Consider the following 11,745-nt stretch of genomic DNA (forward strand, 5'->3'; position numbering starts at 1 on the left):
GTCGGTTTTGATTAACTTTAGCTTTGAAAAACGTCTTTCAGTTGATGCCACAGTCACAGGGATTGTTAAAAAAAATTCTATAACCAATTGAAACATCCGGATAACAACTTGCAAATTTGACAAACTCAAGAATTTCAGTGGCTGACATTAATTGATTCGGTAAAGTAAATTGCAACACTTTCAATTCAAATAAAAGATCATTTAAATCAACATCTAATGAATTACCATAAGAAAAGGTAGAGTGAAAAGTAGCACAACATTCTCTCAATTCCTTTTCATCCAATGACTTTAACTTGTTTGAATCAAACAAAAACCCAAAAATACTTTCAAATATTTTTAGTTGCTCAAATCTGCTCTTTAAAAAGTAATTGTCATGTCTACAATAACTAAAAAGTGATTAACTCTAAATAATTCATCAGCCGACCGGATTTCTTTATCCTCTTGGTTATTCTCATCAAATTGTTTTTTTTCTAATAATACGACACTTTGTTGGAAGGGCAGGCTCTACATTCATATCAAGTGTAATACTTTTAGTAATATTCATACTAGAAGTAAAATCTTCATCTCTATACTTTTCAAAATATGACAATACACCTTCTGATTGCTTTATTGTGGTGTCAATGCACATAGACTTAGATTGCAATTTCTTGCTCACCATATTTATAACAAATAAAATTTCATACCAAATTAAATACCCAGCAAAAACTCAAAACTCTCAAGTGCATTGACCAAACTCTTTGCTACACTTTTTTACTTTGCATCATCACAAGATTCATATAATTCCGACAAAGCCAATCTTATTTGGGAAGTTTGAAATCTAATAGCTTTAACACTTTTAATTCAACTCTCCTAACGAGTATTAGATAAAATTTCACAGTTAATTCAAGGATATTGTCAAGTAAAATTTGTCATCTTTTTGTAAAACTCGAAAATAATGAATATATGCGTTGAACAATTCCAAAAAAAAATGAAATAGCTCTAATGCAAGAATGTGACATATCACTAAGAGTAAGATTCAGACTATGACAAGCACAAGGCATATATAATGCTCTCGGGTTTATTTCAAGAAATCGCTTTTGAACACCTTGGTGCTTCCCTTTCATATTGGAACCATTATCATAATCTTGACCCCTTACATCCTCAACACTAAGATCAAGAGACTTCAAAATATCTTGTAATTCAATAAAAAGTCTCGACCTAAATGTATCATCCACCTTCAAAAACTCTAAAAAATACCCCTTAATTTTCATTTTATTAGTTCACAAATTCGCACATCGTACTATTAGAGTCATTTGTTTTTGATGACCAATATTAGGGGTACAATCAAGAATTATAGGAAAAACATTTCGCCTCTTTGATGGTCTTAATTATAAAACTTTTAACAATATCGGCCAAAAAGGAATCAATTCATTTTGAATTTTATGCCCAAGATAATGATAACGAATTTCACGGTTTTGAATGCGTCTAACATTATCTTGCATTACCATTGCCGGATTTGAGTTACGAGGCATTACCGATCAAAAATCCAACTCAAATTTTTTTTTTTTTATAAATTATACCAACTCAACCACGAAAATCTCATTCCATATATATATTTAATCACATAACCAATTAAAATCAACTTGCATCATTAATCAAATTTTATATACTAACCATATCATTACCATTTACCTAATCAAAATTTAATATCATTCAAATTCTTAAAACATTTCCAAACATATATGATTATATATCATAAATCAAGCATATATCCAAACATTTATTTGTACACATATTTCATTTCAATTTACTAACTATACTACATATTACAACATAGGTAATCTACCCTATCTTGGACAGCCCTTATATGTCAATATGGACAGCATTTTTATACCAAACTAAACAGCAATTTCACACCAAATTTTGGACAGCATATATACAACAATTTAGGCAGCATATATACAACATATTGAGCAGCATTTTTGCACCAAAATTGGACAGCTTATACACAACAAATTGGACAGCAATTACACAACAAATTGAGCAGCATTTTTACACCAAAAATTGGACAGCTTATATAAAACTAATTGGCAGCAAATATACAACAAATTGAGCAGCATTTTTACACCAAAAATTGGACAGCTTATATACAACAAATTGGCAGCAAATATACAACAAATTGAGCAGCATATATATACAAGAAATTGTGCAGCATTTAAGCATAAAAATAACATGAACATATACCACATTTTAGACCATTAAAGCATATGCATTAATACTGAATTCAAACCAAAAGAGATAAGCCATTTTTTTTGCATGACTTTTCAATACATATACACATTGGTTCCAAAATCTATATGTTAACTATGCTATACATGCCATATATTTGAAAACGATTTAACGAAGTACCAAAAGAAAATATCGATAGTGTGATGAGCTTAGCTGACGATCCCCGAACACGTAGCGTTCACCAAAATCTATACATCAAAACAATTATTCAACACATTGTAAGCTAATTATAAGCAAATAAACACTACTATTTAACCCGATATCTCAAATAATATTCAACAAATCCATACTACTAAATCATCTTACCTTTAGTTTACCATATCATAAGATAATTATTCACTTATTACTATGATTTAACTAAAATCAATATAATTACACAACCATAAACATTTCTTCAAATTTAAACACAAGGCCAAATACATTATGCATTTCCTCATCATGTAATATAAAGAATCATCTTATATATATATATGATTCCAAATAAAATCACCACATAGGTTTAATACCTACCAAGCTTAACCTTATATACAACCATAATGGTTATTACTCAAGAATTCCAAGTATTTACTCATTTTCTATTCATGATTTCTCAATAAGATAAAATACTCAATGCTAATAGTTATTCGAAAATATTTAATAAGTTCGCACACTTAGTTCTCAATAATCAAACTCGCACACTTAGTGCTTTTCCATTAAACTCGCACACTTAGTGCTTTACAATTAAACTCGCACACTTAGTGTCGAAAGTCAACAACTCAGTACATCTTATTTCAATAATTTTATCACTACATGTATATATATATATCATTTAATTCAACGTAATTACATAAATACCAAGCTGGTTTAAAACGATACGAATATATATATGCTTAATAACTTATCTCGGATGTCGTCGACTAATAAATCGGCTACTCAACTACTTTCGATTTCCCCCGATCTAAATCTGATTTCTTGGTTTCTTGATCTAAACACATTCAAATAAATCTCATTTAAACATATTTTCATTCAATTTAGTCTAAGAACACATAAATGGACAAATTACATTTTTACCCCTAATATTTCACATTTTCACAATTTAGCCCTTTTGCTCAAAACACAAAATACACAAAATTTGACTACACTCCTTAAGGACCTAATATTCCTAGTGTCCATACAAGCCCACAAATTTCATTTATTTCACATTTTAATCCTTCAAAATTTTATTTTTTACAATTTAACCTAATTACTCAAATTCATCAAAAATTCAAAGACAAAACATGTTAATTTTTCACATATCTTTCATATTTCATCATCAACTATCACAAAGCTTAAGAATTCATCAATGGCATTTCTTAAAATCATCAACAATTCACAAAATTAAGACATGGGTTTTGAAGTATTCAAAGCAACGATCTCAAAAACGTAAAAATTATCAAAAAACCAAACAAAAACTAACCTTGAATTAAGCTTCAAAATGGCCGAATATTTGAAGCTTTCAAACTTTTTCTTTTCTTTTCTACTTTCGGTGAAAAAGATGAACATAAAATGGTGGGTTTTAAATGTTTTGTTTTATTATAACATATATTATTATATTATTATTATTTTAACTTTTATTATAAATATATATATCACATATTATCATATGCCATCCACTACCTATTACTATTGGCTAAATTACAACATAAGGCCTCCAACTTATAAAGACAACAACAATTAGGCACTTTCATATTTAACCACTAAATTTTCATTTTACGCGATTAAACCCTTTTCTCAAATTAAACACTCAAACAATAAAATTAATTCACGAAACTTTTACACATGTAAATTCACACATAATAAACACAGAATAAAATATTTAAATATTTTTCAGACTCGGATGTGTGGTCCCGAAACTACTGTTCCGATTAGGGTCAACAATCGACCTGTTACATCTCTTATAGGCCCTTTTTCAAATAAAATGTCCCTTGTTTTGTTATCAAGATTAGCACAATTTCTAGAATCATAAATATCCAAAGAAGGAATTATTTGTCCTCCATCAATGCCAATATCAGGAGGAATTGTTTGTTCTTCATTAAGATCAAGATTTTCAATATTGGATACATTTGGCACATCATTCGGCTCATTTAGATCATTAATTTCATCATTCTCATGGACATGCAAACTTTCATTTGATTGATCCAAATTTTCATTAAAAACTACTTTTTTAAAAATAAATCATTCGGCTCATTTAGATCATTAATTTCATCATTCTCATGGACATGCAAACTTTCATTTGATTGATCCAAATTTTCATTAAAAACTACTTTTTTAAAAATAAATTTATCAATAGCATCTTGCTGTGATTTTTTTAACTCTTCAGCACGTTTTCTCTTTTTTCACTTCTAGATAAATGATTCTTAGACAACATTATATATGAAATATAAATCAGATACTCAAGTGACACAACAAAATAAAACAATAGCACCTAATAGAAGAATTTTAAGTTGAATATTTGCTTTCACATTTGCTAGATCCAAAAGTCAAATCGAGTTATTGGAATTATGTAAATATAATTATAATAATCAATTACAAATAGACATTGTAATTAACTAAAAATTAAATGAAATGCAAATAAAAAATTAAATGAGTAACAAAAACTTAGCATCAAGGAAATTTTTTTAATAGGACAATGGCATAATACTTCATACTTTAAAATATTACTCTATAGACTATAGCAAACTGGCTTCATCTTCTCATCTAATTTCGAGTCTCCGGTCTCGAAACTCCACCAAATCCCACCATATTATATATATAACTGTTGATGATGATAATGATGATATGATATCAAATTGACAAATCCAACCCCGTACCATATATATCAAACATGAAATTGAAAACCATATAGTTCCTCACTTCCCTTAAAAAGAAAAAACATTAACAAAACCTAACTCAAAGGTTGTTCCCTTCCCCAAGAATACTAAAAGCTTAAAGTAAAAACACAACCCAGAATCTGTATAACATTAGGAAGAAAAAGACAAGAACAAATCGCTATTTTTCGTACTATTCTTTCAATTACATGAAGCAATACCCGCATTACAAGATTCGCTCGAGTTGAACCATATTAAAACCAACCCAATAACATATAGTTCCCCAGGAATACTAAAAGCTTAAAGTAAAAACACAACCCCAAATCCATCACCTCTTTATTTCTCGATTCTTTTTTATCTTGTTTCCAATGCAAAAATAGAAACATTGATTTTTTTGGTTTTATCAATTGGGGTTGGAATTTGGGATGTAAGGGACAGTTGGAGAAGTCAAAGAGTTAGAGATAAAGCAAGGAAAAATTCAAAGCACACTTTTTTTGGGAAGAATTGAAAACACTTTTATTTTCTGCTTTTATTTTCTTGCCTATTATGAAAAGTTCATGAGAAAAACTGTTTTCTTTTTAGAAATAAAATTTTTTGGCTCCCTTCCAACTTTGGGCCCTAGGAAGTTGCACTTCTAGGCTACCTACAAGGTCAGGCATGTATATATATAATATGTCAATTAAGTCCTAACCCAATTGGCATGGACATTGTTACTAATGCAAGAAGACGTAGGTTCGAGTGCACTAAAGCGCATTATCCTCCTATTTATGTGCTGGCGAGGGGCTATGGGTAGTTCTAAGCATTGTGTAAAAAAAAATAGATATGATCAGACCTTATAATGAGATTGTGTCAAAATTTATTCTCTCAAGCAAAACTCTAAGCCTCTCAAAATTTAAGCTCTCAAATTCAAATTTTATCATGTTAGTCTTTTGCATTTTTTCCATTATTAGTGTTATTAATAATTTTATATGGTTTTTTTATGTTAAACGCTATTTTTATATTGTTGAAGTTGTAACTATGATTAAAAATGTTTTTATTATTGAAATTTTTTATTCTCTTAGCATTTTTTCTAACTTAACATTTTACAACTTCAATTGCCAAAATGACGAATTGATTTATTACACAATTCTATTGTAATGGATCAATCATGATGATTGATATAGGTGTCATTTTTTAATTGAAAAATTCCATTAACATCATGTTTAAGATGGATGTCACATTGGAGGGAATGAAACGGAGGGTTTGTTGTGGAATTTTCAAACACATGCAAGCATACGTACTATACAAGTAGTATAAAAAATTTTGATCCCTCAAAGACCAAATTAAGCTAAATAATTCTCACTAATATAATTCAGTCCAAGTTAAAAATGATAAAAGAGGAATTAAAAATATGAGCGAATGAGAACACGAAATAAGAAAATAATTGTAAATCCTTAAATGAAAGTTTATTAATATCTATAAATATATGTACCTAACTTTCCCCCTACATTTCCCTTCAATGAGTATTTCTATCCTTCTATCCTTATATTTTGGTTGTTAACCTAAGGTTCTTGATTAATCACTAAGTTCTCTTGAATCAATAATGAATCTAATTATTAGATCAATTTTCTATATTCCTATGGTAAATTGTAATCTAATAAAAGCTTTAAGCATCAACCTTAATTAGGATACCTATGGTGTTTAGGTATATTTCTATCCTAATCTCAAGGGTCAATCACAAGCTATATTGATTGGGTCTAAAATAAGCTTCCTTTTCCAAGTTTCACTTAGATTACACTAAAAAAATTCCAAATATAACCCGTTAATAGAAAGTATTAAATACAAATCAATATATACAACTTTTATTAGCAAAAGAATAAGAATCCAAAAATAACCCAATTCAAATTAAAAATTGAGTTCCATTGAATCTCTAGAAAATAAAGTTTTGTTCCTCACAACAAAAAAACATTTCAAAATAGTAAGAAAATGTGAATATCAACATGAAATAAAAATACTAAAATAGAAAGAAGATGTAATCCTAGAGTAGAAATCATCCTCCTTACACTCCCTTGAATCTTGTCTTTCAAATCCTCTCTAAAATGACTATAGAGACACCCTTTGATCATTCCTTTTGAAAATTGACTTCTTTCTTATTTGTATGGACTAAGAATTAGGTCTAAAAGGGTGAAAATGTTCTTTTAATCAAAACATCATTTTGGTTCTCTTGACCACCGCTTAGGCGAGAAATAGTGTTGCCCATGTAACAGCCCGAATTTTGGGCTAGTCGGAATAATGGTTTCGGGACCATAAATTTGACGAGAAAAAAAATTATTTTCATTATATTTTTATGGTCTACGATTTCAAAAAATGATTTTGTGAAAATTTCGTTCGAAAATTTTGACGTTTGGGCACTCAATTTAGTCAAACGGACTAAATTGTAAAAAGTGCAAAAGTTGAGTTCTACATGTTAGAAGTGTCCAATTGTTATGAAATTTTAAATTGGAGGTCCTTAAATGGTAATTATACCATTTTTTAACTTTTTGGACAAAAATGGACAAGAGATAAGTGAATTAAGAAATTTTTAAGTTGGGGGCATTTTGGTCATTTAGTAATTAAAAGAATTAAAAAGGCCAAAATAGCCAAAAATTTGTCCATCTTCTCCATGGTGAACGAAATCATCCAGGGAGAAGCCATATTTAGGGTTTTCAAGCTTCCAAGCTCCATAGTAAGTGATTCCAAGCCTCGTTTTTAATGTTCTTTACGTTTTTGGAGTCCTAGTAACTTGATTTAGCTTATTCTAGCAATAATTTAATCTAGGGTTCATATTTGGAAAAATACCCGTAGGTGAAATATGTTTATTTTGGTGTTTTATGATAGAATATGAAGCTTGAAATTATGTTAAATAACTTTTGCTAGCCGATTTTAAGTGAAAACGAGTAAATTGAGATAATCGGTAAAAATACCTAATGTTCATAAGTAAGTGTTAGAGTGAGAATTTGATGTTGCCATAGAAGGTAAAGATGTTCAGCATGTCATAAAACATAAGAAAAAGGAATAAAGTTTAATTTCTGAGCCTAGGGGCAAAATCATAATTTTTGTAAAACTTTAGGGGAAAAAATGTAATTTTTCTAAAATGTGATTTTTGGACTGGATTGAATAATGTGAGTGTTAAATAAGTTAAATGTGTTATTATAAGTCAAGAAAGACAAGGAATTGACTTTGATTAGTGAAAAAGGAAAAAATGAGAAAAGTGAGAAATTTCTCGATTGAACATTCAGAATAAAAAGGGATACGAATGAAGTGACAGAAATGATCACATGTGTGGCATGGACTGTGTGTAGGCCACTATGTGAAAGTGAAAGTAATGGTCACGTGTGTAGTACTATGTGCAGGCTACTACGTGTACCAGAATGATAGGTTGCATGTGTAGTACTATGTGCAGGCTACTATGCGTACCGGATAGCTTCGATCACGTGTGTAGTACTATGTGCAGCTACTATGTGTATCGGATAGTGATGGTCACATGTGTAGTACTATGTGCAGGCTACTATGTGAACCGGTATCATTAATTATAAGGTGGTTGCTATGTGCTGATCCCACCGGATATCATTGATTACAAAGTCTGGTTACTGTGTGCTGAATCCACCGTGTATCTGTTATTATTCCGAAGTGTTTAGCAGGAAATTGACTAAGTAAAAATACATGAGATCATGTAACGATTAAGTGTGATTGAATGATGAATATATGTGTGGAATTGAATTGAATAATGATTGAAAGTGAAAAAGTGAAATTATGAAAAAGTAAAATTAGCAACAAAACAGTTTTGGACAATAACAATAGTGTGACTTTGAAAAATCACCAAAATTTTTAGAAATTTAATTAGAGAGTGAATAAGATATTAAATGAAAGCTTAATGAGTCTATTTTTAATAAAAGAAACATAGCAAGCAAAAGAGTTATATATTTTGAGATATTTGAATTTTAGTGAGGCAGGGTCGGATTGATTTTGGAATCCCCTGTTCTGACTTTGGAAAATAATTAAAATTTTTAAAAAATAATTATGAGTTATAATTTATATTATTAGAATCTTTAATGAGTCTATTTTCAAATTCAATAAACAGAAATATCATCTGAATTCTGTACAATGAGATAATTTATTTTTAGTGAAGAGAGGTCAGAGATGTTGAGCAGTGAAACAAGGGTGACTTTAAAGATTAAACTATACTAATTGAATAAGAAAAAAATTCTGAAAATTTTATGGTAAGAAAATATGTGAGTCTAGGTTCAGGGAAAGTTAATAGACTTAATTTGAAGCACTGTAGCTCTAGATAAAAATAATTTAGTGACTGTAACTCGACTAGACAGATTTGAATTTAAATATAAGTGAATAGTGAAATTATGTATAATGCTATTTAAGCATGTTATATACATAAAGGCTGTGGGATGGAGAGGAGGAGGAGGAAAATAAAGTATATGAATGAATTGTGTATAATTGGTTAAATGTCTGATTATAATCGATAAATGTTGAAATAGGAGTGATGCTTATATTGATGCATTACTGGTCATGGTAAGCTCATGAGAGAAAATAAAGTTTCATAGCATATGCGTGTGGTATATTTGGCATGAAATGATGTCATGAGTGGCTCATGAATTAACTTATGTTGGTAAGTTGATGCATAATAATAGTATTCAAATATATACATATTTGTAATATTTTTCTATGTGATTCGGAAAAATGGGAATGAATAGCGTACTGAAAATTCGGCCACGGTGCTAGTTTATGTTAAAGGAGTGTTTTATGGCATATCTTAAGTAATGGGATGTTATGAATTTTGAGATTAATTTGCTAATCAAATAAATGACAAATGAATTGATTACATATTCGTAATTTTGACATATGCTTGGTATATGAAACGTAATAATATATGCTTGAATAAACTTTAAGTATTCAAATGACATAGATTTGATGGTGATAAGATTCGAACATTGAATTCATGAAGCACATGTATTGTATTATTATTGTGTGATAGCTTGGTTCGAGAAATTGGCTAGGTAAATGGTAAGTGAAAGCATTTATGGATATAGAAGAAAATTTGGAGTGAATATGAACTTTAGCTCAATTAAATGATTTCATCAATTAAACATTGTGTATACCAGAATGTGTTAGTGAATTACATATTCGTAAATTGACATTCAATTTTCAGTTAGTGATATATGAAAATAACATGAAAAGATTTATGATTGTGATTAATATTGGTTCTGACTTAAAATGGATTCTTCAATATTGGATTGATTTAACAGATATATTGAGCATATGAATAGGTATGTATTGGGCCTCGTAAACCCTAATTAGCGACTCGAAGATAATAATTTGAAAGTTTTTAATTTGGATGAAATTTTATAACTCGGTTTAATATGTTTATAAGTGTATTTATTTTGATAATGTCTCGTACCCTATTCCAGCGTAGAATACAGGTATGGGGTGTTACAATGTGACATCACCAGATTCGGCCCTAATGTTTAGGTTGGGTTTGGGGTGTTACAGCCCAGGGGGAAAGCAAGTTGGCCATGTGACTTTTTCTTTATGATTTGAAGCAGGCATGTCACTTAGGAGGGAAACATTACCGCCCAAGTAGTGAGTAGGCTACTAATGACAAATTTTATTTATGTTTTCTTCTAGTTTACTTGCTCCAAAAGATACCTCTAAACTCCCCCACAATCCTAACAACCATCATTTGCACGATGAGCCTAAAAATAGGTGCAAAAACATAAACTTAAGATAAAATGAACTCAAACGAAAATTAAGATTAAACACAACTTTTATTCATAAAATAATTAAAATTATATTAAAAAATACTCAAATTATACCTAAAATAAGAGTAAATTAATTCTATTTATCAAGTTATCACGACTCAAAGGAAAATCAAAGATGGAAGATTGGAGAGAATATCTAGTCTGAAGCATATATGGTAGGGGTCTACAAGAGATTGTGTTCGTTTTGCGCAATCATGCTCAATGATGATGATGTCAAAACCATTGTATTTGGACACCAGCGAATTGAAAATTGCTTAGTTGAGATATACACAAAGATAGAGTATGTAGTCATGGATATGAAGCTAATGATTATTTGTTTGGATCAATGTTTCCTACTCAAGAGATTCCTCCAAACTTCCAATATGTTTTTACTTAAGAGTCCACAAGGTGTTTCAAATTATGTGAATTCTTCATGGTTATTGTCAACTGAACCAATTCCGTCATATAATTGATGCCTTTAAATGAACTGATTCAATCATATCATTTAGAGATGCCTACAACCTTTAGCGGGAGGACATAAAAGAATAGAATAACGAGACATTATGAACTTGGATAATCAATGATCTATATAAATAGAATCTTCTTGTTTGATAAATACAAGAAGAAATTATTTTTGGTCATAGCTCAAGATGGGAACTACAACATAATATCAATTGCTTTCACCATTGTTGGGGAGACCACAAACAGTAGGTCACTTTTTCTTCAAAATTTACGGTGGTGTTGTCTAAGATTATGCCAAGATTTTATTGATATCTAACCGACACAAAATTATCTTTACCATGGTTGGTAATCCAAAGAGATAAATCTAGTGAGTCACATTTGTATCATAAGTTCTACATTTGACACATCACGCAAAATTT

The 11,745-nt window shown here is 29.8% G+C and overlaps 1 long non-coding RNA gene across 1 annotated transcript; it reads right to left on the reverse strand.

Annotated features, from left to right (window-relative positions):
* Positions 1-2,127: 2,127 nt before the first annotated feature.
* Positions 2,128-3,809, reverse strand: LOC121219204 (uncharacterized). The gene is made up of 2 exons (XR_005915872.1): positions 3,704-3,809; positions 2,128-2,456 (listed from the first exon to the last, which is right to left on the reverse strand). It is a non-coding gene; the product is annotated as an uncharacterized lncRNA (long non-coding RNA).
* Positions 3,810-11,745: the final 7,936 nt, after the last annotated feature.

This window comes from Gossypium hirsutum, chromosome D07, assembly GCF_007990345.1.
Source record: "Gossypium hirsutum isolate 1008001.06 chromosome D07, Gossypium_hirsutum_v2.1, whole genome shotgun sequence".
In the NCBI taxonomy this organism is placed as follows: Eukaryota; Viridiplantae; Streptophyta; class Magnoliopsida; order Malvales; family Malvaceae; genus Gossypium; species Gossypium hirsutum.